The 23,809-nt window shown below is 40.2% G+C and overlaps 1 protein-coding gene across 5 annotated transcripts in view; it reads right to left on the bottom strand.

The window, feature by feature from the left end:
* LOC122396466 (octopamine receptor beta-2R-like) overlaps positions 1-23,809 on the bottom strand; it is a 166,867-nt gene that overhangs the window by 25,886 nt on the left and 117,172 nt on the right. For all 5 annotated transcript variants that reach the window (XM_043394908.1, XM_043394907.1, XM_043394912.1 and 2 more), the window contains exon 2: positions 19,511-19,561. The gene's annotated coding sequence lies outside the window, so the exon portion shown is untranslated. The remainder of the gene's footprint in view (positions 1-19,510; positions 19,562-23,809) is intronic.

Genomic DNA, 23,809 nt, shown 5'->3' with positions numbered 1-23,809 from the left:
TGTTCGTATTGATAATTGATCGTAAAATAGCAAAGGACTTTTCGTTTTCCTTTTGCACGAGGAATTTGCATATTTTGTTTTATACAATTATTATAAAACAATTAAGGTAATTGATAATTACTGGACAGTAAATATCACCACTCGTCGACGTGAATTATTGCGAATGAAATGCGATGAACCACCGCTATGTATCGTCGATATACCAAACGCGTGGAGTGAAATTAAACATTGATTATTGTCGAAGTAATTAACTGAAGTATCGAAAACGGTGACGTGCTGATAACCAAATATTGCGCGCGATTGAACAGCAATCGTTTCGTAAGAATGCCGCGTTTGGCAATTACGCGATATCTACCGATAAACCGTATCAATTACGCGTTTCACTATGCTCGTGGGATTATGAATTTATCGCGTATTACGGAGCAAATCGCTGGTAGGAGATTGGCCAACCGTGTCCAATATGTCTTCGGAAATCGAAAAAAATAACCAATCACGCAGACCGAGGCTTGGCTTTCCTTCTAATCCCACGTGATTTCGAGTGATTACTCTTTTACGGTCAATGATCGACGATAAGGAACTTTTCACCGAGGAACATCGTTCACTGCTGTTCGCTGACAACGGTCAGATAGATCAATCCGTGTCACGAACGAATAGCACTTTCTTCAATTAAAACTACACGGTATTATTGACCACATAGCGTTGCAAGTAACTTAATTAGTTTTTAAAAACCCTGAAAAATTAAATAAAACAATGTTTACAAAAACAGTACTTAAAACCAGTGTTGAAGAAATATATAATCGGACTGCATTTGTCGCGATTACTTGTGCAAGGCAATTTCATCGCAATTAGACTGTAATTACCGTGTAATTATACAGTTTAGTTTTGATTATAATTACACGGCAATTACACGACAATTACAACGGAGTTACGATGCAATTATTCCGTAGAAATAATCTTGACAAGTGTAAGCGGATTGTATTCTGTCCAACACCGTTTAAAACCGATAAAAACTATAATGAATTACGACTGGACTATATTTTGTAATATATTGCAACGATATATATCATTTCTCGTGTCCGTCGTGTCCATATTTAGACGGGAAAAATCTAGAAAAAACATTGTGCAACAACGTGGGAGGGTAACGTTGTACTTTCGTACACATTCATCATTAATCAATTGAAACGAGTGATTTGTTCTCCGTGCATTGTTATCGTTCGCCGCGGAGATAGCCAGGGTCTCGAATCAGCGCGCTTTTTGGCGTAGGTCCGTGCAGTTATAAATGAAGCTAAGGCCAGGAGGTGTTATCGCGTGTTATATTTGCTCCCTTGCGTTCGAGAAAACGCGTAACCGATAACGGAGCCGTGAATCATATTGTTTTTCCTGGCGAACGGAGTCTGCCTCAAAACGCAGAACGAAGAATTAAAACGAATCCCCCATAAATCGCCGCCGGAGAGCCGCGAATTCCTGAAACGTATCGACGAGAACAGCCTTTACAATCTTTCTTTCTTTTTCAGTGTATAGGTATTCCCGCGTTTCTCGCCATATTGTCCGTTCGAAGCGAAATAATGGAACGAACATTTTGATTAATACATTCTTCGAAAGAAAGAATAGTATCGTCCATTGTACACGAGAAATCGATTATTCCACTGGACAATATAAACCGATACCTTTGATAATAAGTATTATTGCCGATTCTTTTATTCATTTGATCGTTAATTATACTTTATTATAAACAAAAATCTCAAATTAATTTAAATTCCCGGTGAAACCCAACTCGAATCTAACATTTTTCGATCGGATTTTCTGTTCATCAAATATTCGTGATCTTCGTCGATGTATTTTTCAAATTCATTCTCCCGCGCCGTGTACACGCTTATCGATCTTCGCAGACTGTTGACACACTTCCTAACAAACTGGCGTGGAAGTTGTCGGTCGGTGCACGTGCAGGCCCCCAAATTCCTAACTGCGAGTAATCGATGCGAAACTTCGTACGTTTTCGAAGTCCGCGTGGCCCTACATACGGCGCGTGCATATTTCAAACGATTGCCAAGTATACTCGAGGGTCATTTGAAATTCAGATGTCGGATTCTCCCGGCAGGAAAACGCTACAAATATTTTTACGCGGCCACCGGCGCCCCTTCCACCGCGATTTTTCATCCCCGTGAGTTTAACCGGAAACAGGATCGTCACCGACAGTGAAATACGACCGAAAGGGTAACATAAAAATCGTACATTGTGTCGAACCGGGAAAAACTAATGCCCTCTTATTTCTTATCGTTATTCCAAAAGCGTTTTTCGGTCCAGAAAATACGATCGCAACTACTTTTGCAGGTTATGTTTTCTATTAAAAAAATATTGGTAAAATCTAGCCTTGAATGTGTTCAAGACTGTAAAAAGGAATTGTTTATCTTGAAATACCGGATATATGATAACCTATAAACTCCGATAACGCGTTTCCAATCATTTTATTGCTAACCGTATCAGTTGGCTGCTCGAACGACCTCTGGCGGTGGAACGCGTAACTCGAAGTGTCACGTGACCCTTCTATAATGTGTTAAGAAGATTTTCGGGTCTCCCCCGAACAACAGCCCCTTCGTTATTATCGCGAATATATCGCCAGGGCTGAAGGAGGCCCGAGAGACTACTGAGAGGCTTTTCTTGTCCTTGTCCTCTCGATAAGAGTCAAGGACGCCAGATTACGGCGGTCGACAAGTTCCAAGATGAGTCCACGGGACGAGCATGGGGAAAGAAAGTTAGGAGGGGAGCATCCCCTAAACAGAATTTGCATCCTGAGATCGTTAACTGCTATAACTCACGCTTCGCTGCTTCACTGAGTACCTTAGTTATGATGATGACACTGTTTCACGCTGGTAATTATTGTTTCATAACCGAAGATCCCTTGGGGATCATGAGAATTATGTATACTTTCATAAATTTTTCATTCTCACTATTTTATAGTACTTAGAAATATTCATGGAGGCCCTTGGTCATTTAACACTACTTTTATCATCACTGTGCGATAGATCTAGTTACTTGGAGGAGTTTTTGTCAAAGAAATTTTGCTCTAACTGCTGTAGTGTCGGAGATACAGGGATTCCTCGTTAACTGTCGCGATTCGTATCAGTTAGAGAGGAAGGTCGTTATCCTTGAAACTGGACGCTACTATCCACCTTGACCTTACTCGTCTCCAAGTATGTCAATGGTAGGAGAGTATAAAATAGTTATTTGGTAACTCAGGTAAATGATAGACAAACTATAAATTTTTTTCAAGAATTCCTAAATCTGCGATCATCACCGTGCAATAGATCCAGTTATTTAGAGGAGTTTTTGTCCACAAAATTTAGCTCTAACTGCTATAGTGTCGGAGATACAGGGATTCCTCGTTAACTGTCGCGATTCGTATCAGTTAGAGAGGAAGGTCGTTATCCTTGAAACTGGACGCTATTATCCACCTTGACCTTATTCGTCTCCAAGTATGTCGATGGTAGGGGAGTATAAAATAGTTATTTGGTAACTCCGGTAAATAGTAGACAGACTATAAATTTTTTTCAAGAATTCCTAAATCTGCGATCTTCACCGTGCAATAGATCCAGTTACTTAGAAGAGTTTTTGTCAAAGAAATTTAGCTCTAACTGCTACAGTGTCGGGGATACAGGGATTCCTCGTTAACTGTCGCGATTCGTATCAGTTAGAGAGGAAGGTCGTTATCCTTGAAACTGGACGCTATTATCCACCTTGACCTTACTCGTCCCCAAGTATGTCGATGATAGGAGAGTATAAAATACAATTATCTGGTGAACAGTAGACGGACTCTACGTTTCTTCCAAGAATTCCAAAATAAATCATCGTACATTCCGATCTGCTGTCGTCATCCACCGTGGGTCTTCTGCCGGCCAAATATTTAATTACGTTGGCGGGAAAAGTTTATTATAACGCGCGGCGCTGACACTATGAACATAAATCAACGTCAGGACCACTCAGTGGTTTTGCCCCCGGAAGAAGCAACGTTACTCGGTTTCGATTACTTATTCATGAACGCGTGTCCGTAATCGAGTCGAGGGAGCCGCAGCCGATATTAACTCGAGGCAGGAATCAGCCCCGGCTGCCTTCGAGTGGGCTAATTAATATTCACTTTAGCGGGAATTAGCGCGTGGCAGCGGCGAGCCCCGTAATTGATGACTTAACCGAGGCCAATGCTCGAAAGTTAAGTCGAAACACGATAGCCCCGGCCCTAGTCGGGTTTCTTCGTTTAATTTTCGATCCCTTGCAACCCGTAACCTTGACTCGCGGCATGCAACTAATTTTTCTCCAGCCTCTTTCCGTCGTCAAAGCTGCTTGTGAATTAATTCTTTTAAGGGTAGTCGGGGTCTCGGTGTTCAGATACTTAATCAAATCAGGTACCACGTTCTAAATTTGAAATCTCGATTTAATTATGCACGAGTTTAAATGGCCAGGTGGCGATAGTGTCCACAATTTTAATACGCAATTACGTTCAGCGAGCAAAGTTCAGTTCGCGAGGGTGGCTGACTGATCAAACAGACAGCTTAGCTAACGTTTCTCGCAGCCAGCTAGAAGAATATTCTGTTTGCTGACAGCACACTTCGTCTGACACTCGTTAGACCGTTCATTTTTTAATCAAGACGTTTCTGTAGCCCGGTTACAGTGGTTCAAATTTCATCTCGTGTTCTGTAAAAGAAGAGAATCAATACCTAGTCTTTCAAGTCGCAAACTGCCCTATCCAATGGAGACAGAAAAGTATCTTACATATGAAAAAAGTTTGTTCTCTCGCGAACAGTCGAACGACGTTAATAAAAACTCCAATAAATAGCAGATGGCGCCACCGTAGTCGATCAAAGTTCCCCTCTGCAAATATCTGAGCAATCGCAACAGCAGTGTCTATGACTGTGATATTTTTACCAAAGCCTTGTGTTTGCTCATATTTTCTATTCTCGTTAGCTTTCAAGAAACTGTATAAAATGAAATATCGACGAAAGGTCCGCGTCTTGTTGCTTGATATTCAGAACCATCGTGGATTGTAACTGGTGGGTGTGGACGCTGTCGCAAGACGACGTGGAATAATATCCGGGAACGTGGCCGGAGACACGATAGTTTCGAACACTTTGGAAATCTCAAAAGCAACCCCGAAACCCTGGCGCGCCCAAAGGATCAGAACGGGTTCAAAATTCCCCGAGCCCGTGGCAGAGAGACGTCTCCCCATTTCTGTCCGTTCCACGCCAAACGATTTAATTACGAGCACCAGCGGCCATTGTGCGTCGGCTGTTAAGCGTTCCGGGGGAACCGCCGCGCGAACAGAACTCGAATTAACGACACTGTCCGCGGCCCGTGTCAAAATTTCGACGCTTTTGTTGCCGCGCTGACAGTCGAGCCCGGCCGACCGGTCGGAATTTCAAGTGAAACGACTCCATAATGAGCGGGAACGCGTAACAATAACTGCTTTAACGAGGGGAACGCGCGGCCCGTTTCGGGCTTTGTTCTAAAAATGCAGGTAGCACGGTTAATAGCCGGCGATAAGGCCAAATTATATACATTTGCCACGTTCTGCCATTTAGAGGCGATTAGTTGTCGCGAATCGCGCGACGGACAACGGAACGACAACTTTTTCAGCCTCGTTTCTGCATTTGGTCCTCCTCGAGTGCACTGCAAATAGAAATCCGTATCAAATATTCGAACAATCACGTTTAATTGTACTTCTTTGTGAAAATAAATATTGGAGATATTTTCTATACAGGGTGCAGCACCAGTCACCGCGATTTTTCAGCCTCTTTCGATGATTTGATACTATCGAAGTTAATGAGTACTTAAATTAAAAAACAAAATGATTTTCAATAAAAAATTAAGAATTAGGTATTTTTAACTTCATAGTATTGTAGGCAAATTCAACGACCTGCTACACTATGACCTTCAGATGACATTGAAAGAAAAAGACGTGAAGTTTAATTTTTATATCGAATTTAAGTAACTGCAATTCTGTTGTCGGTGAAATACTGATTAACTTCGATAGAAAACATTTATTTGACATCGAAAGGGCCTTACCCTGAATACGAGAACGTAGAGTAACTATTAATTGAATGCTGTTATTAATTAAATTCTATATGACGGACGCAGTGTGGTCAATAGAGCGTGATGCATTTCGTACAGGGATTGTTTATGAAAACGATGATACACCAAGAAATCTAACCTGGCGTGTTTACCAACTGCATCGCTTTAAAGTTTCGATCTCGTCTGTATTGGCAAACCGTCAGTTGTGCATATGCATCAAACTCTGTTGTAATATCGAAGTTGTAACGTAACTCCAATATTAGTTTGTGCCCGTAGCTATTTAATAATTACGTAATGAGGCCGGTTTGACATCAGAAAATACGAGGAGTCTGGTAACGGTGGTGTTTGCGTTTCATCATTATATTTATCAATATAATACTTTTCCATTGTTCCCTTTTTGGCACCATTATACAGGGTGTTCGGCCATACCTGGGAAAAATTTTACTGGGAGACTCCAAAGGCCAAAATAAGACGAAAATCATGAATATCAATTTGTTGATTGAGGCCTCGTTAAAAAGTTATTAAAAATTTAAATTAAAAAATTCCAAATTATTTTGGAAAAATTATTTTCGGTTAAGGGGGTCAATTGCAATCATTTTTGGTCATTAGACATACCCCCGAAATCCTACGCATTTTCGAGAGAAAAATTCCTTAACAAAAGTATAATGTCTGACCATGAATGAATGATTCCCCTGAAATTTCATGTGTCTCAAATCGTTCTGAAAAAATTATTTATAGTTGCAGGAGTCAATTACAATCATTTTTGGTGAGTAGACATACCCTCGAAATCCTACCCATTTTCGAGAAAAAAATTCGAGAAGGTGCTGAAATTCTTGGACGAAAAAAAAAATTTCAAATCGTTCTAAAAAAATTATTTATAGTTGCAGGGGCAAATTACAATCATTTTAGGTGAATACACATACCCCTGAAATCCTACGTACTTTCGAGAAAAAAATTCGAGAAGAAAATGTTTTTATAATTTTTTAAGGTAGCCTCAATCAACAAATTAGGATGTTTGATTTTCGTCAAAATTGTTCCCAGGGGTACGTTCTTCCTCCGAATTTGTTAATAAACCCGATAAAAAGTTGTTTCCGTTGCGCTCGTCGTTGATTGAAAATTTCGCTTTGGGGACGACTTCGGTTCCATCGTTCTCTTGAAAACCGAGCATTATAGCAATTGTATAATAGATTAGAGACTCGGTTCGTGTTCCCGATAACACGTTTCTCGTTTCTGTATCGGAGTCCACGTTACGAAACTCGCGAAACAAGGGGCTTTCTATCTCGTCCAGAAGGTATCCTCCGATAAATCGAAAATTTATTGTTGCAGAAAATATTTGCCCGTATCAAACTGGGGATCGAAGTTCCCCCAACGATTCGATTACTTCGCCGGGCCGATATTTCGTGCTTTTTCTAACCGTTCGTGTCTGGCTCGCGTCGGTTACAACGTAAAGCAGATACGAAGTTTGCGGACGCGATATTATTCTTCGAGAATTCCGTTTCGCCATATTTTCAATGGGAAATAGGCCCAGCGCGAGGGAAACCCGGAAACGTCGCTCCGCGAAACAGGGACACTTTCGTCTGGAACTTCCTTGCTCGAGGGCGTTTCGACTCCTCGCACAGTTTGAGAACGTTTGCATACACCTCTAGATTGAAATTATCGTGCAAAAGATAACGGGGGAAAAATTTAGTTAGATTTAGAAGCGATTCCAAAACTGTCAAACTTAATTCAAACTTCCATGCATCCTCAAACCTTGCAATGATTTAAAGAATACAATTTTTTTTTGAATATTTTAAAAAAAAATTCTCAGTTAGCATACTATGAGAAAATTGTATTCTTATTCTGGAAATTATAAAATTCGATGATTTGAGAAAATAAAATTTGGTGAATTATCGAAGATGAGCAGAGATCGATCGTAAGAAGCGAACGGCAGAAAACGTCGTTTCAGATATCGATTCGTCTAAAATAGACGAGCTGCTGACACGTTGTGTGATTTGCATTTAATAGGTGATGCAACGGCCAGCACCTTGAACTGTGACAATGAACCGTTCTGTTGGCAGTGACACAGCGGATTCGTTAAGTGACGCTTAATTGCTGCTGCTCGCGCTGTTATTTATCTATCCACGGATCAGCGATTCCGCATGTGTTGATTCTCGAGGCCAATCGAGGGGCGCTCGGCGCGCGAAAAAATTGCAACCGTTTGACATTTTTCATGAAATTAACGACGCCAAGGTGACACCGTATCGAGACGAGTCGCGAGGCGTTTCAAAAATAGTAATTGCACCTATCGCGATTACACAATAGGTATTAATACGCTGCTGCGACGATTGGTAATATTTTTATCCCCCGGCTCGATCGAAATAGATCTCTTCGACGAGCTTAAAAATGCACCACTTTGTTATTTAAAAACTGTTTTTAAATCAATTTTCGATATTTTGAACGAATTTTCGATAGGGTGAGGCTTTAGAACTGATAGGCTACCAGTGCTAGAGGGAACTCAGGTGTTTACTTCTCAAGAACGGGACGAGGAATTTGTCAGACTGTCCAACTTCCACTTGATAGTACTTCGAAATTGTCGTCCATTAGTCAGTGCAACTCACGGATACCCAATGTTTACATTGTCTTTGTGATGCAACCCACGGTCGGTGCTCTCGCCCAATGGAACGTCTTGGAAGATTTAACACTCTGTTTAAAAACCAAATACAAGCAATCAATGTAAAATTTAATGAAGAACCCCAGGCAATCAGCTTCGATAGAAACAATAACAAACTCTGACTTGTACACTCCAAATTAACCTGTTCAAATTGTCAAAAATACTAAGAGACGAGAAAAAAACTATCAAACAACACCTGAACGACAAAAAACATTGCAATTCTTAACGCAAATAAAAATGGTGGACCTCGTATAACTGACCGATTCAATGATTCGATATAAGTCTCGTACACGTATCTCGCTATATGATACAGATGCAAATAAATTCGATGATACTTAAAAACAAGGCGTGAGACATGAAATGAAGTAAAAAAACATTGTTGAAGTGTTCGCGAATGGACATTTTCGATAACCTTTTCGCGAATCCAGTGCACCTTTGTGCCCGGAACGTTCTGATCGCTGAATTACTCGGCCGTCTACCTCCCCCGGTTTTTCAATCGCGCGTCAACGCGAGGCTGTTCGACTTCAAACGCGCAGAATTGTGATGCCTGTCGGCGCATTTATGGCTAACAAAGAACATCCTGGCCGCTCAGTACGAACCTTTTAATTTACATACGCGAACGCGCGTCGTGGGAACCGGTCCTCCCCCGCGGCCTGGCAATTAAGTCCTGGGGATCGAAATCAACGATCGCCCCCATAGAAAATCGCCAAGGCTTCGATCGTTCGCCATTTCCATTGCGGAGAAAAAAAGAACTCGACACCGATAACAACCACGGGGCTAATGAGCCGGAATTTAGCGCTTAATTGAACCCCCATTATTCCCTCGCTCGCTAATTAACAGAGTTCTCTCAGGTGTGGTTATCTAGCCGTGGACAAAGTGTGCACGGTGCACACAGAGTGTCAAAAAATATTTGTCGACCCTCTCGCAGCGAAACTGCGCAACTTGGTCGGTGCACGCTTTTTTAAATAGCTACCAAGCACACTGCGGAACCTTCTTAACGCAAAACATTGGAAAACAACATTTTAAAGCTGGGTTGCTATTTTTAAACAAATGATAAAAACATCGGATTTTGCTAATTTTAATACCGGGAGCCATGGAAATAAATTTGACGTTGATCGGTTAACTGAAACTTCAGATATCGTGGCAGCTATTTTGAGAGTGTAATTTCGTGATAAGAATTGATTTTTTCGAGACTCTAGACCGGAATGCACACTTTGTGGAGCTCTTATGAACCTGTGGAGTCGAAGAAAGGAAGGAGTTTATTTTATTTGGACCGAAAAGCGAGGGAAACGGTAATGTCAACAATGGCGGCGGAGCGTTGGCGCGCGCGGAGGTTATGTTCGTCGAGTTCTCGGTCGAAATTGATTCCGATATACCGAAAATTCGTGGAAGCGGCCGAGGGTTTTCTATTTCCTCGACCGATGCAACCAGAAATTGCGTAATCGAGGCACGACACTCGGTTACAGAATGTCCGAGAGTTTCCGTAAATAATGCAGGTTGCGACGACGCGGATTGCGACACTGACCTTCGATCAGCCGCATCGTGGACGCGAGCCTGAAGAAACGTTCGAACGCCACGCCAATTTCTAGAGAACTTCGTCGCCACGACGACATTGAAGTTTGTTATTACCAGTTTCCCGCAATCTAATCGCGTCTGGTTCTGCTTTCCAACGTCCACGTCGAATTAAATTTAAAAGATACATCATCGAACCGAGATGATAAATTATGCACGCTCGAATCTGTATTTTCGCTAGATTTAACGGACCTCGAAACAAAGATGTTTGCTTCCGTTTCGATTCTTTCTCGTAGCTTCAATGTATGGAAACACCCGTGTGTGCATCTAAAAATAAAAATCAAGCTTCATAAGCCGATGTTTCACGTATCGTTGACTTGGCATTTCTTTTCAGAGATACTGCAACCCCAGCGAGTATGGTTGTAGCTTTGTAATCCTACCATCACGGTTCCGATTCCTCTGGAGATACATTCTTTCCCGTTGCGCTGTATTTGAATTTATACATGCCTTTTGCATTCTACCTGGTACGCACTCTTTCTACCATTTCAAATATTCTATTCAAATTTCCGCCATTTGGAAAGCTCAGACAACAAAAATTAAAGGAAAATAATACACGAATTGTACTATCGTCGAATATAGAAATTTTTATATATTGAAAAAAACTGATGCATTTGCTTTTAAAAAAATTAAAAACTGAGGATCTTGGAAGTTGGCAATTTTTCCTGTTTATTTCAATATCACGTACTTCAACTAGAGAAGACGAACTCGCGACAGTGAAATTGAAATCTATCAACTTTGCGAGCGCCCCATCGTATATAACGCAACTTTTCCCAACAGGAACGTTTTCGCTGATAGAAAAACTTATGAACTCCGAACTACGAAACTTTTCAACCTCTCTTATATTGCAAGGGGTATCGTTAAACGGTTGTCTGCAATAAACAATCGCCGAAGTTTCGGCAGATCGTGCGTTTCCGAGCAATCAATAACACCGACAAACAACCCTCTTCCTTCGTCGACCAGTTGAATCCAGTCGAATCGTTGCAATTTGTGCTTAAAACCGACTGTCTTGCGGGAAATATAAAACATCGAAGCAGTCAACAGCTTTTATCGTTGGCGAGGGACGCCATTTTAAATGCTTGGTAAGCCTAACGAGGTTACCCAAGGAACTATCTACTTCGAAGCCTTAAAAATTAGTGCACACTTGACATTTCTCTTGTGAAAACAATCATTATACTCATACTTTAAAGATATATTATTAAGTTAGTGGGGGTTAGAAACATTCAGAGATAATATTAAAATATATTATTTGAATAAAATTCTGCCCACCTTTGTTCGGGGTCTGAGAACAGTTGAGAAACACTGTTTTAATTAAGCAAACATTAAAGCACGTCGCTGATCACTTTCTTCGCGAGGCAATTTTAATTTCACCACCCCCTCGATCAAAGAGTCTTTCATCTTTCGATCCAAGTTCTTTTTTTGTGTGTGTTTTTGCTCGCGATCATTAGCCAGTTAATCAACACCGTTCGTAACGAACTTCGTTGGACCTTATTAATCCACTTCCCTATCGAGCAACACGGAAGAGTTTGTTGACTTCCAGGGGATGCTCGAAAGGGGGTAATTTACACGAGAGTTCCGCCAGCAATTTTTTTCTGTTTACACTGCCGAAGAAACGGGGAACAAATTTCGCGAAGACTAATATTTTATTTATACGAGCCCGTTTTTGATTGCAGCGCGAAGTTTATGGAAATTTATGCGATCCCCCGCGACCGGGAAGTTTGCATCGAATAATATTTATGAAAATCCTTGGAATCCCTTTGACTTTATAAATATTGCTTGGAGTGATTGCAATTATTTGTTCGCCTCTGGAAGCTAGTTTCCCTTACGTAATATTCTTCGGTTTACTTAACCGAGGGGTCGGTCGAGCGCTTGTGAGAAAGCGATCCCTCTGGCGGCGAGCATTGGAGGCGACGCCACGCACACAAAATAAAATGTATTATCGTTATAAAATAAGAAATATCCTCTCGTTTAGGACAATTATAATTCGTCACCTGGCCAAGGTATAAATATTTTTCGGGGAATGTTCCAACGTGGAATGATCGAAAATAAAAATGAAGTGCATCGAATGCTCGCGTATCGATCAAAATAGGTGCACGATGCATCGCAATTTATCCAAGCATTAGTTTTTGCTCCGCGCAACGAAATGGCAATTAATCCAGAACACGTGGGTGGGGTGGGGGGTCGAAAACTTTTGCGAATCGTGCAATCGAGACGCGTCGAAATTGGAAATTTCGGATTCGTCCGTGTGTTCGGTTGGTGCAATGCAGTTTCCTCTGTAGGGCTGCGATCGATCTAATGCGCGCGGTGCATAAGGCCGTGCACCCCGTTCCGGTGCATCAGCAGCTCTGTGCAGCGAATGATTTTCGGGTATAAGTGGACTATACGCGACCGTGGAATCGAAACTCGTTCGTTCTGTGCGCGTTCGACGCGAAGTATCGCGTACCAAACGACTCCGTTGATCGTTTGTTTTCGATAACGGGGGATGACTAATGACTACCACAGATCGTCAGCCACCGATACGGAACGACTTTCCGAGAAAAGAACACCCCCGGACTCGATCCCGATACCGTCTTATGGTTTTTGCAAAGGTCGTTTCTATAATTAATCATTTCCAATAATCCTTTCCCCTGTTAAATATTATGACGTTCTCCCCCGGTACTTGTCGCGTTGTTTTTGCAGTGTTCTTTAATTAGTACCAAGTCTATTCAGGTTGTTTTCAGATTACTCTATAGTAAATTACTGTAGTGAGTTTTTAGATAATATGTATTGCACGAACTATGAAAAATATACCCACATGTATATGTCGTATAATCTGAAAGTGACTTCAAATAAAAGGGGGCACAACAAGAAAGAATATAGTCTGTAAAGTGTACTATAAAAAGAAAATAGGTTATACGTATCAGAGGGCAAGGTGAACGAGTTTTGGATCCTTTATTAATTCGATTTAATAAATTATAAATAATAGGAAGGGGATCCTTTTAGCTGCAAATTTCAACTGAGACGAATAAAATGGAGCGTGTCAAACACAGTCGGACGTTCAGGGATTCCGAAGATAACGTCGGCCACAAAGGCCCGAGAAAATTAGAAAAGCGAAATAGAGAACCAGGGGAGGGAATTATAGCGAAATTAAACGGAACACGAAACGGATAATTCGCGAGCGGAACGATGGACGCCGCGCGAAAGTACGGAAAGTTGCTGAAAGGAAAGAGTATCTCTGGAACGAACAAATCGCATTTAGATACCGCGCGCGGTGCTTCCAGGAACATGTTTGAAAATCAACTCCGCGCCTCTATTCTCTTTTCCATATCGTGGAAACGTGTCTGCGGTCGATTTAATGACTGCCGGGAGCGTGATATTCCCGCCGATGGCCAGGAAACGGATTCAGCGCGGAAACCTTGAGACACTGCTGCCGAGCGACGCCGGCGTCCGTTATGCAAGAAGCTACCGGAAGGATCGTCAAACCGGAAAACGCCGTTCGGCGGAAATTTTTCTTTCGCCGTGGCAGCCAGATCAATTCCGACCAAGGTGCGAAATCACCGACAGTCCTTATGTACACTCGATCGCAAAACACTCTGTGCACCCTGACCGTACAGTCGATTCCAAAAATTTCCATACACAAAATGTTGGTCCAAATATACAGTCAGTCGAGGAAATGTACTGTCCCTATGTACTGGATCAAAAATTGCCATTGATATTCATGTACAGTCGATACTAAGAGTCTGTAAACAGACTTATGTACAGTCAACTACAAAAGATTCCCATAGACTCGAATATGCAGTAAAAATATTGGGAAAATCTGAGAAAAATTTTAATGGGAGATTCTAAAGACCAAAATAAGACGAAAATTAGAAACAGAAATTTGTTGATTGAGGTTTCGTTAAAAAGTTATTAGCGTTTAAAGTTCCAAACTGACCGAAAAATTTTTCGACGAGGTTAAAAAATTTCAAATCGTTCTGGAAAAAATATTTTCAGTTGCAGGGGCCAATTACAAGCATTTTAGGTCAAAAGACATACCCCTAAAATCCTACGCAGTTTCGAGAAAAAAATTGGAGTAGGTGCTGAAAGTTTTGGATGAAAAAAAAGAATTTCGAATCATTCTGAAAAAATTATTTTCGGTTCAGGGGTCAATTGCAATCATTTCTTGTCGATAGACATACCCCCGAATTCCTACGTACTTTCGAGAAAAAAATTACCGAAAATACAATGTCTGACCCTGACATTACGATTCCCCTGAAAATCATACCTCCTGAACGGATTGGAGGATTTTAATGTTTCAAACTGCAAACAACGCGTATTTTAGTGAAGAATCTGTAGAAATTCCAAGAATATTTGAAAATCGAATTTTTAAGAAAAATCGACAGGGGGTAGGTGCCTAAATTTTTCGACGAAAAAAAAAATTTCAAATCGTTCTGAAAAAATTATACTCGGTTCAGGGGTCAATTGCAATCATTTCTTGTCAATAGACATACCTCCGAATTCCTACGTACTTTCGAGAAAAAAATTACCGAAAATACAATGTCTGACCCTGACATTACGATTCCCTTGAAAATCATACCTCCTGAACGGATTGGAGGATTTTAATGTTTCAAACTGCAAACAATGCGTATTTTAGTGAAGAATCTGTAGAAATTCCAAGAATATTTGAAAATCGAATTTTTAAGAAAAATCGACAGGGGGTAGGTGCTTAAATTTTTCGACGAAAAAAAAAATTTCAAATCGTTCTGGAAAAATTATTTTCGGTTGCAGGGGTCAATTACAATCACTTTTGGTGAATACACATACCCTCGAAATCCTACGCATTTTCGAGAAAAAAATTCGTGTAGGTGGACAAATTTTATTAATAATTTTTATAATAACTTTTTAACGAAGCCTCAATCAACAAATTGGTATTCTTGATTTTCGTCTCATTTTTGGGCGATCGAACACCCTGTATATTGAATCCCAAAAATTACTCTCAAAAGTGTACATATCCATGTGCAGTCAGCTTAATAAATAAATCCAAGTGGCTTTTTAAATTTTATAAATCTCCTATATATTCGTTAGTAATTTTTGCTGTCTCTCGCATCGAATTATAAAGGTTGAATTATTATCACGAAAAATTCTCTAAAAAACGCGACACCGCGAGATTTCGCCCCGATCGATACCTTTTATTTACGAAGCTGCCTCGTTAACAAATTTTCATTAAAATTCTGCTCGACGCTGCAGCGTCCCGGCGCGGCATAATAAATTCGGCGAAATCAAACGTTTCGCTTTTGTCGTCCATTATTAAAATAAATCCACGATACCCCACTGACATTTTTCACCGCCGCTCAAACTTTTCCACGCGTTTATTGCATTCTAACCGCAACTTCAATTCTCATAAATCAGTCGCGAAGTTTGTCGCTCCTGAGTACCCGAAATCTTATATTTTCATTCGATTGCTTTCCAACGTTACTCTGCGGAACGAAATCGAATGTTTGGGCAGAGAGGAAATAAAATCTGAAACTTTCGTTCGTGTCTAAAGAGCTGTGATTTCCTATTGGTTTCCTTCTGAGAAAGAATGAAATACTCAAATTCCTTTTTATAGCCAAAGCTATATGTATATACAAAGACAACTCGATTTTCTGATATATTTATAAAATTATCAGCAATGAATTGACAAGGTTTCCCCGATTAAAATGAGTACAAACACGGCCGAATTCGTATTACTTTTAATCATTCCAGATTCAAAGAATTTTTGAAAAATTTTCAACCACTCTTTCGACTGTAATTAAAAATAGTCCAAATGGGGTCGTGTTTGGGCTCATTTTTACCAGGAAAACCTCACGAATCGATCAGCAATACTGTCTTGAAGATATAACAAACAATATACGAAAATAATCTGCTTAAAAAATAAATTTTTAATAATTCGTAAGGGTTATTAAGTTTCACTTACCAGCGAGAGTTTGAAAATTGAATGCTTTCTAACTTCGTGCTCCAATATTTGCGAATCTCAGTGGAAAATCCATGGTGCAAATTGTGTTCCAAGAAAGTTTGCAATTTCAAGCGAATCGGCGTGCAAGGCGTTCGCAAAAATAACGATTAAGCGAAGATAGCAACGCAATGAAAGTTCCAAAGGTCGATTCAGCTACGTTCAAAGATTGCGCCGGAATAACGTTCCGAACTTTCCAAGTTTTCTAGCATACATACTTAAATATATCGATCGAAACGCTGAAGGCGTCAGCGAAGCTCGAAGTTATTAGCTCCGTCGATTTTACAGTTTTCATCGGTCGGGGGAAACTTGATATTGTTCTTGGCCGCGAATCTAGCGGCCAACTTCTCCCACGGAAACCGTTTTATAAAGTTTCTTTTGAATTACACGATCTGCAGATAACGCGAAACACGATGAAGCACCGCCCGGGAAATCCGGGAAATTCTTCGGGGATAATTGAAAATTCTTCGAGAAACGGGTTCGACCATAATCGGTTAACGCTGCAAATAAATTGGAAACTATGAGCGAAAATAATGTTCGATCCTCCTCGTTACACGAGCAACCGTTCACCGACGAGAATAATAATAATTTCCACGACGCCTCTGCGATGCGCTAGCATGCCAAACACGCTAAAAGGTATACTACCAAATCGTGCATCCATCTTATTTTCCAATTTTCTCGCGATACTATAACCATCGATACAATTGCTTTTCCATTTAATTTTATCTGTCGTAAATATCGAGTCTTGCGGTTGATTTCTCGAGCACTTCTAATCCACTTCAAGCTTTGAACTTGCGAGACATTTCACAGAACGGTTATTTCAGTATCTCGAATGGTGAGAAATTTATTAAAGCGTGGAGTGTGTCTGTATACAAAAAAAAAAAAATTTTTTAAACATCGTATTCCAACAAAAATAACAAATTGTGTGATCTCGTTAAGATCTCGCAAGTTACGAAAACAGATCGCCGCGAATGAGTAAACAAAGGGTTTAAAGGAATGGGGAAAACAAGCAAAGTTTCAGTGGAGCAGTTGATGGTACGGATGCAAACAGGTCCCAGGTGGTTCCTTTCCACGCATTCTGGACTGACTTCCTTCCAAACTTCGATAAAAGTAGTAGTTTAGCAAATGAAACTACGTCTGGGAGGAAGATCCGACCCAAAACCTCGATAATAGTATCCTACATTTATGAATACTCTTATCTCGATCTTGCATCTCCGTGGAAAGTAAATAACAATAATTTCAGAACCTAACCTCAAATACACGTCACGTACGTGATCATTTCACTGTATTTTGTTTATTATAAAAATATTCACGACCACGAGATAAGGTTAACGAAACTTGGACGCTTAATCAAGCATCGTAATTCCAAATTCAAGATTCGAACCAAGTGATAAATGTTTAACCGAGCCAAGAAGATTGATAGCCGTGTAAACTGTCAAATACATCGATCATAGTCATACAGTATAGCCTAAACTACTAGGGCCATAAATTATTCAAACAACCCGCGGCCAAATATCAATAGACCGAGATATATATGCAGAATTTGTCAAGGATCAGCCAACATACTGTCAGTGTTCGAGGTTGATGATATAAATTCTTTCAACGTTAATATAAGGATTCAGTCTATTTTCGATCTTCTCAGAATATTCTGTCCGGGTTTCTAAATATTCTTCTACGTACACCGTGTCGCTCATAAATATCAGGACACTTGGCCAAAACGTTATTAATCTTTAGACCACTGTAACTCCAAGAAAAGGAGACGTGCAATAATTTTAAAAGCTCAACCTTCCACACCCTCGCATAACCACTTTACAGTTCCTTAAAAATTTTTTTACGGTCGCCAAAAGTTTAAAAAATTTCATTCTCACCTAAAACTATCATAAATTTTAAGACTACAGTCTCTTCTTTAGAACGACCTCTTCACAAGTAGATGTACCATTTTTTTTTTTGCTAGATTGCAGTCAGAATAGTGACCTTTGATAACCAACAGTATGGAGTATCTGCAGTCTTCCATAGTAAGCTTGGAGAATGCAACCTATACTAGTGAACCTCAAAGAGTATTAACACTAGTCGTAAGAGTCTTTAGGGCTTCATATTCTCGACTTATAGCCACCGCACGAAGAAGAGCATGCATGAGACGTAATCAGATAGACCTGTATGTTCAAACTATAGGATGAAACCTGTTAAGAGTCAGCTCCCACCCAAGGAACATCTAGCTTTGCATGCCAGTTGACCTGTCTGCTTCAGAGACATAGAGACTTGTTTGATCAAACTAAAGATATAAAGATATAATATGCTAGGATGCTCGATATCCTGGAACTCAATCTGATGGATTTAATTCTATGGGTAGAACATAAGGACTATCTAAAGTTTGACTCTACACTATTTTCTCCATCCTGAATCACATCAGTCGTGATTGACCTGCCTGCTTCAAAGACAAGGAGTTGAAGGGAGGAATGATGTTGAGGATGATTCTCAATAGCCTTGGCCAATCACCTGATTTCGACTATAGTCCCAAGAATAGTGACCTCATGAATTATTTCATTTCTATTCACATGACTGGCCTGTCTACTTCAAAGACAAAGAGTTGAAGGAAGGAATGATGTTGAGGATGATTCTCAATAGTCTTGGCCAATCACCTGATTTCGACTATAGTCCCAAGAATAGTGACCTCATGAATTATTTCATTTCTATTCACATGACTGGCCTGTCTACTTAAGGTCTGCTGACTCTGGTAGGCTATTAGAAGTCTTATCATCATCAAAGTGGACATTAAAGAACCGAATCCGATAGAAAGGAGTTCTTTGAAGGCAGTGGAGAGGTGGCCCAGCTTTTAGGAAGCATCCAAGCCCATTCAAACCGTAGGATTCCATTCGATTGGATCCATTTTAACGAATTGAAACCTACATACGTCCCCACCCTCCACTGACAGTGGGTCCAACAGTGGATGGAGAGACGTTTCGTCTAATTTCACGTCACATGATGTTCTAAACCACTCCGTAACAATGATCCTCCCAACGCGTACCGCAACTTTGAACTACCTCGATGGAGTAACAGATTGGATTACTTGCTGGACATTTCTTTTTCGTCTAAGTGCAGCCACCAGTCTGTGTTAGGGAAGTAATTGTTTCGCCAGCTTTTGCCGTGGACTTCTCAAAGAATCCGGGTGGAAAACTCGTCCAGATTTCTTCGAGAAGCTTGGAGGGATGTTTCCTAAGGTGCCTCGAGCTTTTTATGGAATTGCAATTTTCAATTAGAAATAATTACTTTTATTCGTTTACCTTGGCTTCTCTTGTTGGATGGTTGAAACACATGTGGCCTTCGCGAACACCCTGTAAAAGAAAAATTGTATCGTTAGTGTATAGAAACGCCAGGGAGGGGGCTATTCTTCTAAAAAATATGTGTCTTGGGATCGAGTTTATAAATTGTGCTAATCTGATGGGAACACAAAGATGGGGGTCGTATACAAGCTTGCAAATTATGGGCAATTTATAATCACCTCGTTTCGAATAAGTCTTGAGATAGGTTCCCGAACTTCCACCCATAAATGGCGATAAGAATCGCGATTTGTTACTGTACCCCAACGAAACTCATCCCATCCATCCTTAAATACCAATCTTTATGGGATTGTCTACCTCGAAGGTACGATATTTTATTATTATTGCTTCTTTCCGGGCAAGTCCATCGTTTTTTATTGCATTATTTTGCTCCCCCTCTGGCCACGAAAGATAAGCATTCATAAATTAGGGAACATCGTTTTTTTAATCTGCCTTTTTTATCGTTTTTCCATCGAATTCATGGGAATTTTAATTGCTACAAAGGAGCCCACACGCGTTTGGAACCGAATGATCGAACATCGGGAAACAGCGAACGCGGAAAATCAATTCGTAGACGAAACAATTGCTGCTGGGTTTGAATCGCTATGAATATCGATTGTTCGCGAATCGACCTCGTAATGTTGGCGCACGCGAAGGCTGCTGAAAGCTCGATTTGAGAGTGTAATTTTCAGGTGTTACTTCGAGAAGTGAAGAAGAAGTTCTGAAGTCATGTTTGAAGGGGAAAGTAGAGAACGAGTCGAAAATAAAAGCCTAACGCAATTATTTCATGAGCAATTATTTTGCTCAAGGCTTCGAAGATACTTAAGTCTCATCACTCTCATAACTCTAACAAAATTTGTTGGAATTTTCAAGACTTTGCAAGCCATTCAAGAAATTTTCCAAGACTTTGAAGGAGCTTCACAAGATTTTTTATGATTTTCCATGACTCAAGATTTCCATAATTTCCCAAAACTTACTGCGCAACTAGCACTGTGAATTATTTACTATTTATTTGTCTACGATAACTTCCCAATAAGGAGTCTTGACTATTATTTAGCAACCTTTACGTCAATATCTTGTCAAGAGATATTTCCATGAACTCGTTGTACATGACTAGCGCTATAGAGGGCTATAGATAGCGCTAAAGAAGATTATAGAAAGTTCTACCTTGGACTTTAAGTATAGTACAGGACAGTTCTATTTATACAAAAGTGAAATGACCTTGGAACTGGCGCAAGTCATTCTCGAACGACGGAAATTCGATTTCAGTTAAAAAGGAAATCAGCAAACCGAACTTTCGCGAGTTTATTAACTTGGAATTTCATTGCAACACATGTCTGAGATAAAAATGTGACAATTGGAAAGGCATTACTGTGTGATTATGCACATCGCTAACGACTTCATCGATTTCAATGACCTTGTAGTCTGTTGAGAGAGAAGGTCACTAGATATCCCCAACCTACGATCAAGGGTTGCTTATCTCTAGTTTTGAAGTTACTGGCATTAGAAGATAAGAGGAAAATAATAGGCAATTATTTGAAGTTGCAATTGTTTGTTCGTCGTCACCCAACTCCAGACCTAACCTACTCTCACGCCTACGCAAGACTATTATTTTTTTGTCTCAGAACACACGTGAACTTTTCCCCTTCGATATTCTTCAAGGTCATTGTGGTCAATGAAATGGATATTCACAAAGACCAAAATTAGATGTCGAAATGTTTCTATTGATCAATTTTAATAAAGAATTTTTTTTTGCACATTCCAGTAATTTGAATGAGATGTAAAGATAGTGTGAAGTGTTGGAAAACTGTTTAATAGTGGGAATAATAAAGTAGATCGTTGAAAAAATAAATCATCGTTGAAGAGGTTAATGCTAATCGTTATTGACCAGTGTACAACCCGTTGGACTCGTTTAGAATCGCGGTATTGTAACACGCTTGCGTCCATGTTCGAGCACAGAAACGTAACCTTGAGCTTCGCCAACGATATTCGATTATCGTGACCGCTTATGCAGGCATTTTCTCATGAACACGGAATTCGAGTGCGACCGTAAAAACCGTAATTACTGCCCTGCCACGACTTAATTATAGCAGTCTTCAATCTCTTGGCAATCTTGATAACGACTGTTCAATATCCACAGAGTCTTCGTGACTTTTGAATCTTTCGTAAAATATCGAGTTCCTTTGAGTATTACATAAGTACTTTGAAAGTCTTGAAAGTCTTGAAAATCCAAAATTTTTATTAGACCTAAAAGTCTGGCTAATGAATTTCGAACGTTGTAAACGTTTTTATTGCGGGTTTAAAATATTAATAAATTCAGAGTGTGCGACAGAAATTTCTCGCACATGTTTTTCACGACAGCGACGCATTTACATCGGCTTTCTACCGTAATTACGACCCCATGCGCTAAAAACTAGCATCATTTAGTCGCAAGCCATCTCGTACGATAACCAACCAACTCTTTGTATAGAAACTCATTAGCTGCGATATTCTGAATAAACTGAATATTCATGCTCCAGCTTGATTTCAAACGTCCATTTCAGAGAATACAGAGATCACGATATCGTTCTCATAAGTCCCTCAACTGAACGTTTTGCGAACTAAATGAATACCATAGAACGGAATTGCAACAAATGTCAATATACCTGTAGTTTCATCGACTTCTACTATGATTCTTTTGTTCCATTTAAACGTTCTGTGGCCTCTGCAACACAGAATTTATAACATTTCCTCCCTTCCTTATTGACCAGTGTTTCCTTCTTTTCTTTTATTTTTCGTGTCGTATGTAAAAGTATCTAGAATTCTTCGATGAGTTTTAACGAGTCGTAAATGGTGTGAAAGTCTTCGATGACTCACGAGTCTTAAATAATTTGAAAGCTTTCACGAATTCATGAAAGTCCTAACAACGTTTGAATTTCTCGAATGTCTGGACGACGAATTCAAAATGTCTTGAACGCTTTTATGAATTTTGACGGGGCCGCAATGCTTTGAAAGGCTCGACGACGAGCCTTAAATATTTAAAAGCCTCCCAGTGTGCCTTTGGATATCCAGATGATGCGTTGCAAATGCCACGAATGTTTTTTGCCGAGATTTAATGAGACTCCTGAATGTTCTCAAGGTTTTAAATATATGAGTCGCCCCGGTAATTACGCGGCATCAATTGTCCAGGGATCGTCGAGACGAGACGACGCGGTGAAATAGTTCCCGGGCGTACTTCGACATTGACCGTCCCCGGTTGTCTTCATATTTTTCCTTTTCGTCCGCAATAAAATTCCCCCGTCCACCGGAACGGTATTAAATTTTTTCCCCCCCTCGCGGAGGACACATATTTCAGGGAACAGAACGGCAATATAACGAAGCGTCAAATTCTTGTTGTATTACAGACGAGTGCATTCATTGATTGCCGCGGTTGTTTCTCGTTGCAAACGTGGCGTAAAGTAGGTTACGCCGGGCCTGGACACTTCATTCGGACGAAATGTGCAGAACGATCGTTGGCAAGCAATGCGGGTTCGCCTGTAAGCTGTTATTACATGTGTACCCAATTCCTGTGATTTGTGTATTATTTGCATGCACGGTTTGCAACAACCTTGTTGGCATTTGTTACAGAGACCTGCTATCTTGCGATATGGGCGTTCGAATTTTTATATCAAACAAATTTTTAGGTCGAATCTCTTTGAATATTCGAAATTAAAAATTCTCGACAGTCTTGGCAAGTTTCAAATGACTTTGGATGTTTGGAAAGTCTTAGGGAATCTTCCATGCTTCAGACATCTTTATAATGAGTCATTAATGGCTTGGAATTCTTAGTGATAAGTCTTGAATGTCTTAGAATTCTTAATGGTGAGTCTTGAATTCCTTAGAATTCTTTATGATGAGTCATGAATGCCTTAGAATTCTTAATGATAAGTCTTGAATGCTTGGAATTCTCAGTGGTATGTCTCACATAAAGATCTCAACGTGTCTTGACTGTTTCTCAAGCCTTTTTAAATCTTTTAATCCATCGCGCTAAGCCAACGATAACTTCGATTCGTTTGTATTTAATTAAATTAATCTCGAACACGAAACACTGCTGAAACCTGATCCTAATTAAATATTTTCTTTCCAACTGAACTGCCTCTTGCGTCATCCGAAACCCCCGTCACTGAAACCTGATTCATGCTTCGAAACGGGATATTTCAAACTTTGCCCTACTATTACTTCCTACTACTAAAATTCTAAACCGCCACGGAACTCCTACGAAGCAGATTGGCGATCTCTAAGAGA

Source organism: Colletes gigas, unplaced genomic scaffold (genome assembly GCF_013123115.1).
Source record: "Colletes gigas isolate AHSC1104 unplaced genomic scaffold, ASM1312311v1 Colletes_gigas_Sc00007, whole genome shotgun sequence".
NCBI lineage: Eukaryota > Metazoa > Arthropoda > Insecta > Hymenoptera > Colletidae > Colletes > Colletes gigas.
The sequence above is the reverse complement of the archived record's forward strand: the minus strand, read 5'-3'. Positions and strand labels throughout refer to the sequence as shown.